The following is a 10,785-nucleotide window of genomic DNA, read 5'->3' on the forward strand; positions in this document are numbered from 1 at the left end:
GGTAGTTGTCTTGCATAGGAACGAAAACACTTGGTTTGATTGTTCACCTAAGCTGCCTGCTGATATTTCAGACATGTCAGTGGGTATCTTCTCATAGTGGCAATCTGGTACATAGGCCTACATGTGGCAGGGAGTGTGAGGAGGCAACTGACCTTTGGAATCAAGATGATCAGCTATCAGAGGAAAAACAAGACCACTGTATTATCTGTTAATGTGGATATAGAAGGATATAGAACCGTATTGGCCAACCCAGTCTTAGAGCTGTTTGGGGGCCACCTTCTGCTATGAACCTTTCAGCAACAAGAAGGCCTGTTCACAACCTTATGAGAAGGACAGATGTTTTCAAAAGCCCGAAGTAACTCTGGGCTGGGGTGATCCCATGGAGATCATGACATGTCTAGCTGACCATGATGCTCACCGTCATTTCCCAAGCTGTTGCCCAGGGACTCAAGGAAAGGAAGGGTTTAAATAGAAGGTCAAGTTGTCCCAGCAAAAGGGTAACTCCCTCTCCCATGTCCCAGATAAATTCTAAGCTCCAAGGACTTTCATTTTCACCTCAAAAGCAGCATTGGTTGACTACTCCATTGCAGAGCTTTCATAAGACTGTAGGTGTGAGCGTCCGGTGAGCCACCTTGCAAAACCAACAGAAGAAATGATCCATTAATGTACTGTTCACAGCACTGTCTACTTTCCTGTCCTATCTGTTGTACAGGGAGCTTGTGGCAAGCAAGGACAATGTGGTCTCTTGCAGGTGCCTCAAATCCAAGTGGGCCGAGTCAAACTGCCCCCAACAGTCCTGTGGAGGAACTGTTGGGATGCTTCAGCTGTTCCCATTAGAAGGAGCTGGGTGAAGCAGCACTAAGTTTCCACCAGCCAGCTAGCTTGTGAATAATTTATAGTCTTGTTTCGTTTGTGTATTAGCTGGTTGTTTAGCTGGTCTGGCAGATAAGCAGGAAATAACTGAGCAGCAACACTCCCTTATGCACAAATTATTTGTCCATCTTTCCCACTCTAACATAGCACAGAGGATGACAAGCGCTACAATACCTCACCTAATACTGCTTATTCTTAGATGGCAAAGGGATATTTCTACTTGTCCTGCTATTCAAAATCTCTCACAGAGATAAGTGTTTGCTCTTATCAGCAGGGTTTACAATGAAAAATGGATATTGCTTGCAATAAGCTAAGCTTTTTATTCTTTTGCTTAAATCTCTTGTACTTATTTTAGGCCTTTGTTAATGAGACACATATTGAGAATTTTAGTGATGTTAAATATGCTCAGTTGCCACTAGCTATGCATGAATGTGGGTATCTCACGCTTTTAAAGTTCAGCCCTTAAAGGAACATGTGTGCAAACAAATGCATACAGTGATAAACAATGAAAAAGAAGTATGCAAAAAGTGGCTTGACTTCTGGTCTCAAGATCTCTCTTTATCCAGTGGAAGTGTTCGCCACTAAAATTATTGGTACCTGGAAATCTTCAGCAAGACCTCAGTCGGGTGACTTTCCTGATCTCTCCTATTCCAAGATTAGATGCACTGGACTGTTGCAATGCAGGCAGAGGTGATAAATTTGTGCATCACTGGCTAATTCTTCAGCCAGAAGGACGAAGGGACTTTGGATGGAAGCATTTTTAAACATGAGTCATCCAGACACAGTGATGATTTTCTGTTCATGCTGTGCAGGATCTGCTTTCTGCTAGAAAATACAAACATGGAAACCATAGATCTATCTCTATAAGAAGTCATTTTTGTCTGATCTAATGGCTGTATTTTTCCAATACCATGTGTTCCAATGTTACTGCAATTATTACAGTGTTTATTGAATACTTGAAAAATGGTAAATTTCCGGTATATTGAAATAGTTCTTATGTTACTGGAACTCAATGAGTTGAGCACCTAGCTTTAACAGAACTAAAAAACCCTTGGTTCCACCTGAGTAGTCCAAGTTAATCTAATAGACGTCATGCGGTGAACATGTAAGACAAGAATACCCCCTAATACACCCATGTCTGTCAGGTCAGGGTGGGAGAGGAGAAAGCACTCAACTGACCCAGACCTTCAACTGGTGAAGCTTGCATTGGGACAGCTCTTCAAGAACCAAGGATGTAGTGTCAGGTATCATGAAATCAAAAGTCAGTTTGCTTCCTGTTGCAGTGATTAGAACTGGGTTGGAAGATTCCTCCCACAGTTGCTTTCAGGGTTGGTTGGCCCATGGACAAGACCTGTGTGTGTGATCCAAAGCTTGACAGTTGAGTTACTGGCTTGACACATAGGAAATTTGGTTTCAATTTCCTGCCTTGCCCAAAGCAGACTTGATGTTTTTCATTCCAAACCTTTATTGTGTTTCAATCTGAGTTACTTGAGTTTAGGACTCCACATGCCAAACGCAGTACCACAACCATCAGGGTACAGAGCATTTGTCTTGAAATGGAAACATTTCTATTAACACCGTAGCACTGCTGACAAAGCAACCTACTTAGATGAAATGATGTTCATCGATGAAGGTAATTTCTGAGATGAAATTATTTTCTTGAGTATAGAGCTGTTCTGGATCTGGTGCCAGCTGAAATATGAATTTGCTCATGCCTTTTGCCTTGCTGGAAGCTGGGAAGAGTCAGTGAAGACCCTGGTGGGAAGAGCTCTTGACCCCTAAGATCATCTGTGGCCCAGGACAATTTTTAGGAGGAGAAGCACCAAGCAGCTGCAAGTCAAGTGATCATTTGTCCCTTGGTCCAGTGCATTAACACAGTCCTTCCTTTGTGCAAAAGAACAGACCACTTCACCTTTTATATCTGTGCAGACTGGCCAGCCTGTCATAGGTTGCCTGCTGAAATGGCAGATAAATCAATCTGAAGTCAAGCTATTTTGTGGTGAAATTCATTAGTATGAGTTGTCTGTCCTAAGAATAAATCATCTCTGGACAGATCCTGTAGTCCTCTCTCAGCCTGTTTTTGTTCAGTTTTTAGTGAGGCCAAACCACTGTTGAAGACAAGATAATTTTCTTCTCTCAGTGGAAAATGGCAATGATGTCAGAATTTGGCCTGGTAAAATAATGATAATTCTCTGCATTTTACAAGCTCTGTTTATATGATGATCTCAATCTATTTAAAAGATGTTAATCAGGCTTCAGTACCTGTGTGTGAGCTGAATGGGAAGAGGACATTTTTGCAAGGTAAGGCAGAAGTAGGCTAAGGGCTGCATCAGTGGTCATGTCATACACTGACAACTGTTCAGTCATTTTTGCCAGTCTCTTGGCTTCAATTGACTCTCCTCAATATTGATGAGCCAAGGAAGAAAACATGAGGAGGTGTGCATATATATTATATTTATATATTCTTATATAAAATGGTGGCTCAGCACATCCATGTACAGGCAGGTTTTAGAGAAAAATGTAAGGATTCAAAGGGCCAATTTTAACTTTGCTAAAAGCAGCTAAATGATGCCCCTGCCCTACATTAAACTATGCTGCGATCAAAGAGGGCAGATGCCAAGTACTTGTGGGTTTACAGCTTTCAAATAAATATTGCTCAACCTCATAAAAAAGAGCATGAGAACAGTGAGTGGATTTTTCCTTTTTTGGTTTTTTTTTTTTCTTCCCCGTTTTATTTTTTTTTTAATCTATTTATTTCCAATATGCTTTACAGGTAAAGGGGGTATTGCTGCTGGTCCTTCTCAGGGTGTCTGCAGAGCATTCAGCTGTGAATGCCACTTGACCTCATATCTAGTTAATTTAGGTTGGCACTGTGGATCACAAAACATTTTATGGGCTGGCAGATACAGCAACCTGGCAGATCTGCCGTGGAGCTGCAAAGTTCCCTACCCAGCTCAAACCTTTTTTAATTCAACACTGTCATTTTTAAATAACAGTGCAATTGCAAAACAAATTAGCAGGTACTTAGGAACTGAATACTGCCTGGGGTTCTGTCTTTTCATTTTGCTGACCAGTGTGCCTGGTCTTCAATTTAGAAAAGCACCCAGTAGTTAAAAAGCACTGGTGAAACCTTGTAATGCAGAGCTAACCACATTGTTCATGGAGAGGGAGATGCTTGCTCTGACTTGTTGATTCTTACAGACTGGTTAGCTTCATGGTGGAGGGCGAGATCTAAAAATAAAAGTGCTCCAAAGTGTCTATCTATTACAGCAACCACCTGAGCATGAGCCTTCTTTGCAAAGTTTAAGTGTTCTGCTCCAGGTCCTATGTGAAGCTTCAAGAAATTTTGGAATATTAAACTGGAAGGACCCTGCTGGGTAACTAACTTCCAGTGCTCTGTTACCTTCAGCAACGATCTCATATGACCTCTTTCCTGGACAGTAGATTGCATCAGATACGTGTGGGCCACCTCCTGCAAATCAACATAGCTCTGTTGAAGCTGATCTGTGGAGCTCTGGCTTTGTAAAAGTCGTTGCTGCTTTACCTATACGTTTGCATTGCTATCTCCCTAAACATAGTAACCACAGATTGAACAGGTTGTTTAAAACAAGTAGAGGCATTCAAGTTATCTCACAAAGCTCTGCATCACCACATCGCTGCATGAAGCCCTTAGGTTGTCAGTCTTCTATCAGCAAATGAATTAATCAGTTATCTGCCCAAAAGCCAAGGTGACATGTAAAGATACAACCCAAAAGCCACCAAAAAAAAAAAAAAAAAAAAAAGTGCTCTATTTGAAATGTCGCCTCACATGGGCTTTGCTAACCCATTGGAGGATGCAGCTTTCATAGGCTGGGGTTTTCAGCTGGTTGTCTTGTAGGATAGACAGAACCCAGGAAGCACCAATACCAGCATCTTTGAAGACATTTCAGTTGCTATGAACCAGGATGATCCAGGTGTGGATCTACTAGAAGAAGGACCACATCAGAATCATATAAATATTGAGCCATTAACCCTGAGTGACATTCACACACCTTACGGTCATGTGTCATATGGTGTGGGCCTGAACTGTGCCCTGTTTAGTGGGCATCTTCTGTTCACACAATTTACTCTGCAATATGGCCACAGAACAGAGGATGCCTTGCAAACTCTGTGAACATCTCTAGTCATGAGACTCTGTGAGTTACACCGCTGAGATGTGATGTTGAGCTGGGGGGACAAGGAAAGTATATCTATATGTTACGGGTTTCCACTTCCCTGTGAGCCCTCCAGGTCTTACCACTCACTGTGGCCATGATAAATCCTGTTGTGGATGCTTTGAGGATGGTGTCTTTGCTTAAGTAATGCAGTTACTTCCTTAAAGGAGATCTGTCCAGGGCATTTACAAACACCTGTAACACTGCAGTAAAAGCAGCTGTAGTTTTTGGGCCACTGACATCATAAGTGATCTATTTCTGAACTTGTCTGAAAACTCAAGTCTGCCACTCTGCTCAGCAGAGATGGGAGCATGAAGATATGTTCCTCAAAAAGAGTTTCAAATAAAGCCCTAGGTACTCTAACCCAGACAGAAGAGGCAAGGATAACTCAAAGGACTATCCTTGCCTCTTTTCTGTCAGCTAAGGGCAGCAAAAATGTTTTGAAAAGTGGTGTCAGGCTCCTCTTCACAATTCGCAGCACATCTAGAAGCAGTGAAGAATCCAGTCAGAATATAGGAATCTATATTCTGTGTTTCAAAGTCCATAGTACTTGCTGCTAGTATCTATATTCCTAAAACCATATGAGATAAGATACTTACCTTCCCTATTCCAAAAAAACCTCCATTGTATATTCATCTTGAGTGAGTATGTCTTCAAGACTAAAGATTTTTTTCAGTAGGGCTTTGCTCACCGTAAAAGTCAATTGCATTTAAAATATAAGTTAAGACAGGCAGAATCATTAGCTCCTCCTCCAGAAAAATAGCCTCTGTAGCCGTGAGATAAGAAACTTAACTTGAAAGGAGACAAATATACAGTTTCTGGACATAAAAATCTATGTGAATAGGAGATGTACCAGACAAAAAGATGCTAGTTGTTGTCTTCCAGCAGGACAGAAGTGTTTGTGAGAATATTTGTGCAAGACTTACGGCTAAGTGTGTAGGATGTTGCGGTTTTGGTCACCTGGTGTGTACTTGTCATTTTGCCAGCACTGAAAGAAATGTCTGGACATACTTCTTCATTAATTCAGTTATGTTGGTCCTTGTAATCATGAAAGTTCATGCGGTATATTATGACTCTAAGAAAAGTTAAGAAATCCATTGCTTTTTAAGGCAAAATCTTTTGTTTCATGGCTTTCTCAGAAATGTGAATCATCTATCATTGGTGAGTCTTTTGGTCAGTTGTCTCTGCACATTGACCAGTTCAGCTGATTTATGGCCACATGAAGTCTTTTTGAAATTTCTGGCTAAGCGCCATAAAAGTTCTAAAACAATCTTCGAGGTTTTGACTCCCTCTCCTTCTCCTCTTGGGATGGGAAGCTTGTATAAATGTGGTTATTCTGGGAAAGCCTATGGTTTTAGTTTCTCTCCCAAGGGGGTAGAGATGCCTTCCAAACCTAGTATTGAGGAAAAGGGCTAAAGGACTACCTCAGGAAAGAGATACAACTTGGGAGGCTGGTCTGCATTTTCTCTTTCCAAAGTTTTTTGAAGGAGAATATAAAAAGTTGTGAATATCTGGAACTCATAATCTGGATACTTTCCTTTACAGGGATCTTTCTTGCAAGTGAAATATTAGAAGCTAGTGAAATCATTCCAGTGCACCCACGTCGAGTGGGTGGAAAAGGTATGTGAAAATTAAATCTATTATTTGGAAGCTTCTCTGGATGCTTCTGGCTTTCCTGGGGGGAGGAAGGACCTAGAACTGTTTGGTCCTATCTTTTTTATCCCCCTTATTCGGCCTTGGTAAGATTTAGCAACTATTTCTGTCCAAACAGCATGCTAACACGTATGCAAAACCAGTTCTGTTCTGAGGGCAGGCTGGTACTTGCTGGCAGGTAGGATATAAAAACATTCTGTAGCTCTCGGGTTTGGGGCTCTTTTCACAATACTCTGGTATTCCCAACAAAGCCCTCGTGCATCTCACATGTCAGGCATATCAACACACACCAGAATTCTTGTTTTCACAAGTATCTCTCTCAAAAGCCTGACACCATGTACACTCATTGCTTTCCCCATCTGACACAGTGTGAAGCTCTTCAGAAAGCCCAGTTCTGCAGCCAGGTGGTTCCCTTGCCCTGGCTAGTCAGGCAGTGAAACCATTCCTTCCCTCTGCTTTGAGAATAAGAGCCAAAATGTCCTTGTGGCTGCTCCCCTAACAGGCTCAAACTATCTCATACTGTAAAGAACTCTTTCTTTGTGGATGCTTTGAGTGCGACACCAACTGATGTGGTGGAAAAGAGTGAGACTACTTGTACTTTTGAGAACATTTCCCAAAAGGTTAATAATTTTGCTGATCTGGGGCTTTAGTCGTAACTCAAAGACATTGACTATCCTGTAAACAAGGGATCAGATTGCTCTAATGGAACATCATTTATGAACTGGAGAGCTTGGCTGCAGATGAAGAAAGTGAGAAACACAGAAAAAGTAAAAAATACGTAGGTCTTAGCAAATTGCTGTGGTTACTGAGGTTCACATACTTAGCTGTAAATTGGGTCAGCGGTTCCCTCCTGGCTCAATCATGCAGAGGCAAATAAGGCACCAGGTAGATGGAGGTATTAGCCTCAAGCAGTCTTAATGCTGGAATAAAATTGTACTGCCTGTGTACTGCAGGGTAAATGATCCCGACCTGCTTTCCATTCTTAAAATCCAAGCACTGACCTTCTCAAATATATGACTCATCTATTGCCAGGAAGGTGAAAGTGCAACTATTAATGAGTTGCTTCACTGTATACAGCCTTCAAAGCCAGGCCTCTGCAATCAGCTCATCTGAACACTTTGGACGTCTTCCCATCACTTGATCCTAATCATGGGTCTGCACCTGGTCCAGCTTTCTGTTTGGGACAATATGTTAAAAATTCATTGTTGCACTTTTTTTTCTTTTAATTGACTTTTTCTTCCCGTTTGAGTTAAATGAATGCTTTATAGGATGAGAACTGAACAACGTCAATGGAATTAATTGTGCGGGAGAGCCACAGGCACAGCTCATATTCAAGAGAAAGCTGGAGTATTCAGCTGTATCCTGCTTGCCTACTTTGATGTCTTTGGCTGAGAGAGCGATGCATGATTCAGACCACCTACTCTCCAGGCCCTGGCTCCCTAGGTGGTCAAAGAGGAGAAGAAATCATAAACTTGGCACAGCACACCTGTAGCATGCCTTGTGCATCCTTCTTCACTGACTGCACAGGCAGCAGGCATTTGGCAGCCCTGGCACTATGTGGTTTCATGTGTTTGACCCTTTCTTGACCTTAAACACTGCAGTATGAGCCTGTGCCCACCTAAGACACCATAGGATGCAGTTTGTGTGCACTTTGCCATGAGCACGCTTGTGCTTGTGTTTGCCTTGCCGTTTCTGAATAGGACTAGGTGATGATGTGTATGCTTTGCCTACAAGCATTAGGCAGTTCCAGGACCATCTCCACCTGGCCTGGAGGGACCATCTCTGGAGATGAATGTGTCTGAGGTAAATCCAGGCAGCACTTCAACTTTCTGCTGTTATATTAGGGTTTTTCATGTTTTGCTTTAAACCCTCCTTGGTTGTTTTGGTTGGGTTTTTTTTCAAGTGGGAAAGGCATCAGGAGGCATGTGGAGGCTCAGAAGGCACTTTGGAGGTGATGCTTACACTGTATTCTTCAGCCTTTGGAAGTAATGGGGACTTCGATCTCCATTGTAAGCATCTCTGTGTACTTGCAAGTGAAGTGAGTGACAGAGAAAACCACTTTAACAACTGTGGACATAAAGGAAACCCATAATCAAAGGCAGCTTATCTGCTAGGGCTTGCCCAGCTGCTGGTTATCATCTATGTTGCATCTGGCTTTTCACAGTACATCTGTTTAGCATAAATAACTTTTTTTTTTTTGGTGTCCTATGGTACATCCAAACAATGAACAGAAGAAAAAAGAGAAACTGTAAATAAATTTTACAATGTCAGTAAGAGCATTCACATTAAGGGAAACTATTTTGAGCGAATGCCAGTTCTTAATAAATTGCTATTATTCTGGTGTTTTTACAAAGACCACAAAGAAAAAAAAAAAGAAGAAAAAACCAGAAACAATTGAAAAATGGAAACACTGAATGTCACTGCTCTATCAATCCTTTTAATAATAAATACTTCTAGGCTGTTCTGCTACCAAATAAGATTCCAAGATTTTTATATTTTTTTTCCTTTGGGTGCCTATCTAAAAGCCAGTGGCATAAAAAAAGACCATGAGTCAGCTGGCTGAGCTCCCTTTCCTGAATGCTCCCTGGGCAGCTGTGTTTCAAACCCTATTACCAGCCCTGGGTCGTGCAGGCTTTCTGGCACCTTGGGGCTCCCCTGCTCAGCCCAGCACTCCGCAGAGGTGCCTGCACTGACTCCAAACGCACAAGCTCAACCCTCAGAAGGAGGAGAGCCTGCCTGCCATTGCTCAGCTGGTGTGTCACACTGAGGACCAGCAACACTTCTTAAGACAGCAGGTTTTGCTAAGAAACGTGACTGTGCTTGTAATTCCCATAATACTGATCCCTTGCTTGTTGTGATCTCTCAGAAATGGAACCTTACAATCCACTTTACCAAGAACTCTGCTCAACAATCCAAATCTCCCCTGGACCTAAAACCCACCCTTTCTGAAATGCTATCTCCTGGGTACTCCTGGTTTAACTCTCTAGGACTGCGTGGACTTTGCAAGGAAATTTCTAAATCTTGATATCAATGAGGCTTCACAGCAAACCATAATCATGGGCAGCACACTGCACAGTGAGAGTAGACTTCTCCCACAGTGTTCCTGTCAATGAGCATCATGGGGAATAGGGTTCATGGTTCAGGACAGTTCACGGACAGTCTTCTTTTTTTCCTCTTTTAATTCCCCATCCCCCCACCCCCCCACCCCCCTTTTTTTTTTTTTAGGGATCAGGCTATTTTATCTTTTTATCTGTGACATTTTTTTACAGGATTTTACAGGATTTTACAGTTCCCATTTGTTTCCTCGGTTAATTCCTGCCTGCAGGGATTCTGGGAAGTTGCTGTCTTTGTCTGGCATCTCCACACCTAGAGGAGCCCTTCGCTGATAAAAGCCTCTGGCAACACAGGAGTGGGGTACGTAATGTGTGGCTGTCTTGGAAATCTTACATTAGAAATATGGATGCCCCATGTGGTGTTGGAAAATCAGGTGTTAGGCTGACCATGAGAGATGCTGTTGAAGGTCATGGCCCAAGAGGCAGGCAGGAGCAGGACCAGACTGGCAATAATGCCAGAGGATGGGGGTTTCAAGGAACAGGGCTGCAATCATTTGCCTGTCAAAGGTTTGCAAAACTTGCAGATGCATTAACCACAACAGGTACTGCTTCCTTGCGGGAGGATTTCCTGAGCAACATGGCCGTGCTGCACGGTGGTATGGATGGCACTAAGATCTGGCGAGATCAGGTGCCTACAGACAAGGAGAAGTTGGGCTGTATTCCGGTGACACAGGCACCAGTAGCCTGGGACAGTCTAGGGAGGATCTTGCCATCCTCTCTCTTTCTGACATGGCACCTGGAGCTGCACCCAGAAAGTCTGGATTTTGTGCAGAAAAGGCAGTTTTGCCAGCAATGAGAGGGCTCATCCTCCAGGAGCGTGAGGAAGCCAACTCTCCCAGTCATGGTCTACTGTACCCACCGCAGTCTGCCAGCCAAGGAAGCGGGCCCGGGGCCTGAATGAGCTCTTTTGCCTTTTTGCACGCCCCAGAAGTGCTTTTATAGTGAAATAAGAG

The sequence above is a fragment of the Falco biarmicus genome, chromosome 2 (assembly GCF_023638135.1).
Source record: "Falco biarmicus isolate bFalBia1 chromosome 2, bFalBia1.pri, whole genome shotgun sequence".
Taxonomy (NCBI): domain Eukaryota; kingdom Metazoa; phylum Chordata; class Aves; order Falconiformes; family Falconidae; genus Falco; species Falco biarmicus.